The 7,964-nt window shown below is 55.4% G+C and overlaps 1 pseudogene across 1 annotated transcript; it reads left to right on the forward strand.

The window, feature by feature from the left end:
- The first annotated feature begins 1,366 nt into the window (after positions 1–1,366).
- Positions 1,367–2,894, forward strand: LOC307061583 (phosphoethanolamine/phosphocholine phosphatase-like; annotated as a pseudogene). Its single transcript has 2 exons — positions 1,367–2,124; positions 2,877–2,894. The product of its transcript is annotated as a phosphoethanolamine/phosphocholine phosphatase-like (transcript).
- Positions 2,895–7,964: the final 5,070 nt, after the last annotated feature.

The raw sequence follows: 7,964 nt of genomic DNA on the forward strand, positions 1-7,964 counted from the left end.
CTCATTAAGAGTCAAAGATACGGGAGCAACTGGGCCACCCAATGGACAGTTTCACACTGAGGCTGCATGGTCTTGGAGAGCCACGTGCACCCATGTGGTCTCTGAAAGCTGCCAATGATGGATTCCATGATATGGCATAATCCTTGAGCCTCCCACTGCTTCATTGAGCAAGAATTTCCTAACCACCATAGCATTTAGTCTCTGCTCTTTGTAAAGGAGGGAGGAGACTGGATAAATGAGCAGTATTGTTCTTGGGGGATGGGTGAGTCATGTGGCCAGGGGGCAGGTGTGACCCCTGGGCTCCCGCCACCAGAGACATCAAGGAGAGCTGTGCCTTTTGCAAGAGGAAGAGGTTCTTGCTGTTGTGGACAGACAGCAAGAGCACTGGATGGGTGGCTGCAGCCCCTGACCCTAAATCAGCCCCTTCCTTCCTTGGCCTTCAGATCCCACAGCTGTGCAGTGGGCCGTCAGTGATGTGGAATCTGCCGCTTTCCCCACGCCAGCATCTGTTCTCAGGCCAAAGTCCAGAACCTCAGCTTTCCTTTGGGAACTTCTTACCTGTTTACAGTCCAAACAGTTCCAGAGGGCTGATGCTACATTCCACCCACCTTGAAGATGGGCATATGATCCACATTTAGCCAATCCCATGTTCCATCCTGTGGGTGCTCTGATGGATTCAAGGATGATGCTATGACCCAAAACCAGGCCAATGACGTTTATTTTATTTTAATTTTTGGCCATGCTGTGCACACGGGATTTTAGTTCCCCGACCAAGGATCGAACCTGTGCCCCCTACATTGGGAGCGCAGAGTCTTAACCACTGGACCACCAGGAAAGTCCCTTCCCCCTCACTTTCAAAACTGCTATGGATTTAAAGCACCCAAGATGGTTGTGATATGAGTGGCCTTTTCAGTATGACTTCTTTGACTTAGAATGTTTTCAATGTTTATCCATGTTGTAACGTGTTATCAGTGCTTCATTCATTTTTTTTTTATTGTGGTTAAAAATACATAACATGGGGATGGGGGGGCAAGTGGAGGGAACGGCCCAGATGCACACCATTCACGGACCCTCTGGACTGGAAGGACTCGTGAGAGCCGGAGCCCAGAAATCCGGGGATGGATAAGACGCAGCGTCCCCTCCAATTCCAGTGAGCACCCCTTGCTCCATCCTGCGCCCAAATACCTCAGCTAGGCCCTCTCCCCACTCTTGACACTCCAGACTCAGCCGGGACAGACCTCTGCAGCCGCCGCTCCCCACCCTGCAGGAGGAGCTCAGAGGTCCTGTCCCGCTTTCCTCTGAGGGACTCTTTGGTGACCACAGAAGGATTTGGTCGCTCAGGACAAAGCTGGTAGAGGACAGCGGGATGGCTGCGCCCGGTGTGCCGCGCTTCCTCCTGACCTTCGACTTGGACAAGACTATCGTGGACGAAAACAGCGACGACTCCGTCGTGCGCGCGCCGTGGCGGGCCAGCGCCTGCCTGAGAGCCTGCGTGCCACCTAGCGCGAGGGCTTCTACGAGTACATGCAGCGCGTCTTCCAGTACCTGGGCGAGCAGGGCGTGCGGCCGCGGGACTTGCGTGCCAACTACGAGGCCATCCCCCTGTCGCCCGGCACGGGCGAGCTGCTGCAGTTTGTGGCCAAGCAGGGCGCCTGCTTTGAGGTTATTCTCATCTCAGACGCCAACACCTTTGGCGTGGAGAGTGCGCTGCGCACCGCCGGCCACCACGGCCTGTTCCGCCACATCTTCAGCAACCCGTCGGGGCCCGACCCTTGGGGGCTGCTGGCCATGCAGCCCTTCCACGTGCACAGCTGCGCTCACTGCCCCGCCAACATGTGCCAGCACAAGGTGCTCAGCGACTACCTGCTCGAGCGGGCCCACGACGGCGTGCCCTTCGAGTGCCTTTTGTATGTGAGCGACGGTGCCAACGACTTCTGCCCCACGGGGCTGCTGGCAGGCAGCGACGTGGCCTTCCCGCGCCGCCACTACCCCATGCACTGCCTTATGCAGAAGGCCGAGCCCAGCTCCTTCCGCGCCAGGGTGGTGCCCTGGGAAACCTCCACCGGAGTGCGCCTACACCTGCATCAGGTGCTGAGGACGTGGCCTGCAGGGGCCACCCGGGCGGTGGGTGTCGGGAAAGAGAAAGCTAGTTTTTATTCCCTTTCCCTTTCGTTTCGGTATATCCCTCCGGGATTTCCCGGAATCCGAGGTTGGTCCATTTGGGGACTGGAGGAGGGAGTTGGGAGCTGTCCCCATCTGTGCAGTTAACCCAGCTTGGCTGCCTCCCCCAGTTCCACTGCAAGCGAATTCTGGAGTCTGGCCGCAGCAGCGTGGCACGCATATCTGAGCAGGCAGCAGTGTTTCCACAAACCTTGTCCTCTCAGTTGGGAGGACGGGGTTCCCTGTCAGGGTAGAGAAGGAACATGTCCCGCCGCGTTGTGGTTAACTGTTGCCTTGGGCTGCGTGGCCTCCCTCCTCCAGTTTTCTGTCCAGAGGACCCAGGCCCCGAAATGTACCCCCCGACCTCCCCCGCACTGGACTCCCCACAGAGAGAGGTGGCGCTCCCTGCCGAAGGTCTGAGGCCTAGATCTTGCTTTACCTACTGTGACCCTACACTACACTCCTTGCCTCCCTCCCCCCACCCTGTCAGCATCCCCACAGGATAAAAAGCTAGAGGGATTCCAGTCACCTCCTGTTGGTGGAAAGAGGTAGCACACTGTCCCGGGGCTCGGGTCTGGCCAGCCAGGGACCTCAGAGCCCGAAGATGTCTCCTTGCACCCCAGCCTCGTCTATGTATGCAGCAAGAAACCAGGGACTTAACCAAAGTCGCCCCACTGACTGGGCCTTTTGAGTCCCTCTCCTCCCGTATGGAACAGAAAGCCATGATGCTGTAAAGCAGAGCCAGTGGAAACCCAAGGCCCACCTCCCTCTTGTGGAGTTTCAGAGCTGTAAAGGAGGTGAAGGGGCGGAGGTGAGCGAGATGTCTCACGCTGCTGTCTGGGGGATGAGGGCGAGGTGATCTTTGCTCTCAGAGAGCCCCACCTAAGTGAGGGAGCTGGTCCCCACTCTTGGAGGAGTGCCCAGCCTGGGGAACCAAGACTGAATAAATACATAACAAAGCAGGCAACAGGCAAAAGAGCAGGGTGCGGCCCACCTTCGCAGAGGGGCACAGGGGTCTAGTGTGGAGGGCTCAGTGAGCACCGAGAAGATTTGAGATACTGCTGCTTAGGGCAGGCAGAGGAGGCTCAATGAGCGGGAGCCTTACAGGTGGGTTGCCTTTCAGTCCCTCGGCCCACTAGCCCTGCAGGGCAATCATCAGGAGGTCATCAGAATTTTATTCAAAGTTGGCACTTGCAGCTGGAGACCCTGTCTTGCATGGAGTAAGGGTCCCCTGTGGGTAAGATCAACAAACTCCTTGGCTTCCAGTTCTTTCCTGTCTCCAGCAGGCCTCTGGGTGCCTCCTCTGTCTTTACCAGAACGCCTTCCCACTTCAGTGGGGGGAAGGAAGAGACACAGCTCACAGCCCAGGAGGCGTACTGGTCTGGTCCAGTGTTGACTGGAGCAGGCTTTGGTGTGGGACTCAAGAGGCTCACTCAAGGCGGTGCTTGGGTCAGCATCCCAGAGATCCCAGGTTGTCAGCAGCTGGGCTGCACATAGTTCCCGGGGAAGAATCCAGACCCCTCTGAGCCGGTGCCCTCACAGCAGCCATCGGAGTAGTGGCAGGTGATGCAGATGATGGTGCCCTCAGAGAAGGAGAGTTCATTGTCCTTCTGGCGGGTGTATGGGTACAGTGTCATTACTGCAGGGCGGGAGGAGAGGGATGCCATGAGACGTGTCTCCTGCCCTGCCACAGGGATGCTTGTGCCCACATACTGGACTCTAGGGGGCAATGTGGGGAGTGGGGCAGGAGATGCCTTCTTCAAAGCCCCAGGACTCCTCCCCAGCTGAGCTAATATTCAGTATCAGGCCAGCTGCTTCCCTCCTCTGTGGGGGTGCGGTGGGGTGGAATAAAAGGCTCCACAAGTATGACACAAGCCATCCCCTCCACTCCAAGAAACTTAAGTGTTTGAGAGCAGGGCCCCAGGATCTACCCATGTTTTGTAATCTGCTTTCAGCCCCCGTTCATTCTGGTCTTTCCACAATGTCTCTGGCAGGTGCTGGAGGTATTGCTCAGTAGATGCTCTAGTACGTGTTCAGTAACATTGAATAGTGTAGACTTGGTCAAGTGAGCCTTGGGCAAGTCACTTAGTTTAACCTCTCAGGCTCAGCTTCGTCTGTTAAATGGGAGTGTGAAGATCATAGGAGGTTAAGTAAAAGTGAGAAAATGGATGAGGAGCTTTGACTCTGGGGTCTGGTATAAAGCAGGGGCTAAATTATGTTCCCCCCCCCCACATAACATTTACCATTTAAATCATTTTGAGCATACAGTTGATGGCATTAACTACATTCACGTTGTTGTACAAATATTCTCAGCATCCACCTCCGGAACTTATTCATTTTCCCTATGGAAAATTGTGTATCAGTTTCTCTGAATTTTTGCCAACATTTGTTATTTTTAGCTTTCTTGATTGTAGGCGTTCTAGTGTGTGGAGGGGTCGGCGTTGTGGTGTTAACTTGCATTTCATCATGACTAATGACGATTAACATCTCTTCATGTGCTTGCTGACCATTTGTATGTCTTATCTGGAGAAGGGTCTTTTGAAGTCCTTTTTCCATTTCAAATATTGGGTTGTTTGCCGAGTCCCGCCAAGCGCTCCTCCTGGCGGCGTTGGTGTCGGTGAGTCCAGCCTGGAGCGGTCTCCGCGCCCTGGGGCATCGCTAGCTGCCTCTCAGGAGAGGAGACGCCCGCCCCCCGGAGCCTGTGCCTGGATCGCTGAGATCGTGCTGCGCCGAGCAGACGCGGCGCCGGCGGGGCGGGTCTTGCTCGGCATCGGCTGCGGGTCACCTGAGCGCGGCGGCGGTCTGCGCGCCTCTCCCGGAAGAGAGTGTCCTGGAAGTGGGCGTCCCGGCCAGAGCGCACCTGGCGCAGATCTAGGGAGCCAGCGCCCGGCGGCTGGGAACGACCCGTCCCGTGGGTCCCTGGCACCCCAGCGGCATCCGAGCGCGGAGCGGAGGGCTGCGGACGGCAGGTAAGGGGACAGGGGTTGGTGGGGGTGGGTGGAGAAAGGAACGAGGAATTACTCCAGAGCTGTTTGGTACAGGGGCAGAAACAGAAAACTCAGACGTACCACTGCAGAGGCCATGGGAGTTAAGTTGTAAAGCCAGTTAATGCTGCTGGCTTTCAGTAGCCGGCAACCATTCTCTTCTGTAGCTGATGGGATACAAAGCTCTACTGGGTTGTTCTTTGCACGGGATAGTCTTGTTTTGCAGAAATTCAGCTCAGAGCCATCCTTGATGTGTAAGTGTAAGGTCGGATCTTAACAAACGGCATCGCGAAACAGAGGAAAGCTTCAAGTGAGTTTTATTAGGGGGCGCTCCCGGGCGAGGTTCACTGGTCCGAGAGAAAGGGGCCAGAGAAGTCGCCCCCGGGTGAGGGCTGGGCAAGATTTTATAGGGGAAGAAGGGAAAGGGGTGTGGTGAACCTGGGAGGGCGCAGGGAATTCCTTATCTGGTGGTCTCTTCCGGTGTCCTGGCACTATCTAGTGCTGGTTACATCAGTCTTGGGACTGCTAGTCCCGTCCCTCGAAAGGCGGGAAGGCTGGGCCGGGTGGAAAGCCCCCAGGTCAGTTCCTGGAACTGGGTGGTCCGGAATGTCTCCAGGTCAGTTTCTGCAACTGGGTGGTCCGGAGAGTTTCGGTCTGATGCAACCTGTGAATCTGATTGCGTTCCCCTGCCTCGGGCCAGTTGGCCTTACATCCCGACATCTTTGGTGTAATGGGGCGGCGTTCCGATCTCTGGCTACTTCATGCTGCACGGGGGCGTCGAAAGGGGAGTCGGGCGACCAGAGGTCCGAGGCTTAGGAGAGACCAGTGGGGGTTTCTGTAGGAAGCAAGGTGTAAGGACCGAGGAACATTTATTTGGTTTGTGGCCACCCGAGAGACTTCCTCCATGTGCCGGCGAAGGAACCTAAGAAAACGGGGCAAACATGAGCAAGATACAGATGAGAATTAAGGGGCCTCAGATTGGTGTTAGCCAGGTATAGAGGGTGGATCGCCACCAATCGGGAATTGGGGAGGTGGACTGTTGGTGTTTGCGTTGGAGTTCTTTTCTTAAGCGATGGAGGGCGTTTACAGCAGCATTCCTCCTGTAGGAAGAGGCAGGTACCTCCTTTGTCGACCGTCAGGAGATCCAGGGCTCGTAGATTCTGGAGAGCGACTCGGGCTATGGAGGTGATTTGGCACTGCAGAGGGGAGATGGAGGCGGCGGAGCCTTCAATGGCTAGCTGGAGTTTATGTTCTAAGTCGCGGGATGTTGAAACACTATGTGTGAGAGCTCCCCCCCGCCCCCCGAGGCCTGCAGCGACCAGGGAGGAGGCGAGAGAGATGCCTGCGACCAGAGAAAGAAAGATAGCTCTTTTTTGTTGGGTAAAGGGCGGCGTGATTAGCGAGGAAAATTCGGCTTGGCTATACAGTGTGAGTTGTGGGACGAGAGTAACGGGGATACATGGGAAGGGGGAGGAAGAATTGATCTCTTTTGTGAGGGAACCATTGCACCACAAAAACATGCCTGGTGGTGCTTCAATTGATGTGTTTACCGTGAGGGATGTGTTGCAAAGAAACCCAGTATCAGGTAGATTTGGGCGGCTGCCGTAACAGATAGTGAGATTTCTTTTGAATCAAGGAATATGGGGACTTTTAACGGGGAAAAAGGTGGGTTTGGGGATGTGTACGAAGTAGAATTGAAGGGCTGGTCGAGTGGGACAGCAGCCAAGGGTGGACGGCCAAGCGAGGCACATAGAAAGCAGTCGGAGATGTTACCTATTCCTGTGTGGTTGAGTATCTGTAGTGTTTGGTCAGTTCGGCTGCTGCTGCTAGGGCCCGAAGGCATGGTTGCCATCCCCGAATGGTTGGGTCTAGCTGTTTGGAGAGGTAAGCCACGGGGCGGTAGGAAGGCCCTACAGGCTGGGCAAGGAGTCTAGTGGCTATTCCGGCCCGTTCATCCACAAAAAGGTGAAAAGGTCGGTTTGGGTTGGGCAGAGAAAGGGGAGGAGAAGATATCAGAGCGTTACGGAGGGTGAGAAAGGCCTGTTGAACGGCGGAAGGAGAGGTGAGGGGTCCTTGAGGGGTTTCCTTAGCGTCTAGATATAAGGGTTTAGCGAGGAGAGCAAAGTTAGGGATCCAGTGTCGGAAAAATCCTATGAGGCCCAAAAAGGAGAGAATTTGTTCCGCTGTTTCCGGAGGCTGGAGTTCACGGATAATCCGGGTGCGATCGGCTGTTAGATCTTTTGTGGTAGGGGTAAGGTGGAGCCCCAGGTAGGTTACAGAAGACACAGATAACTGAGCCTTGGCTGGGGAGACCCGATAACCGCGAGAGCCAAGGTAATTGAGGAGGCCTGCAGTATGTTGTCTTGAGAGGCTGAGAGATGGGCTACAAAGGAGGAGGTCATGTACATATTGAAGGAGTGTGCTGGGGGTAAGGGAGCAGGAAGTGAGGTCCCGTGCCAGCGCCTGACCGAAGAGGTGAGGACTCTCGCGGAAGCCCTGGGGAAGAACTGTCCAGGTGAGCTGACTGGAAGTATGAGTATCCGGATCCCTCCAGGTAAAGGTGAAGAGGAAATAGGAGTCGGGATGTAGGGGGATCGTGAAAAAGGCATCTTTGAGATCCAGAACCATATAGTGGGTTGTGGATGGGGGGATATGGGAGAGCAAGGTGTATGGGTTTGATACTACTGGGTGGAGAGGAATTATGGCTTCATTGATTAGTAGGAGGTCCTGGACTAGGCGATAATCCCCAGAGGCCTTGCAGATAGGCAGGATGGGGGTGTTTCAGGGAGAGTCAGTGAGGATAAGGAGTCCCTGGTTTAG

This window comes from Hyperoodon ampullatus (genome assembly GCF_949752795.1).
Source record: "Hyperoodon ampullatus genome assembly, chromosome: 12".
Classification (NCBI taxonomy): Eukaryota; Metazoa; Chordata; class Mammalia; order Artiodactyla; family Ziphiidae; genus Hyperoodon; species Hyperoodon ampullatus.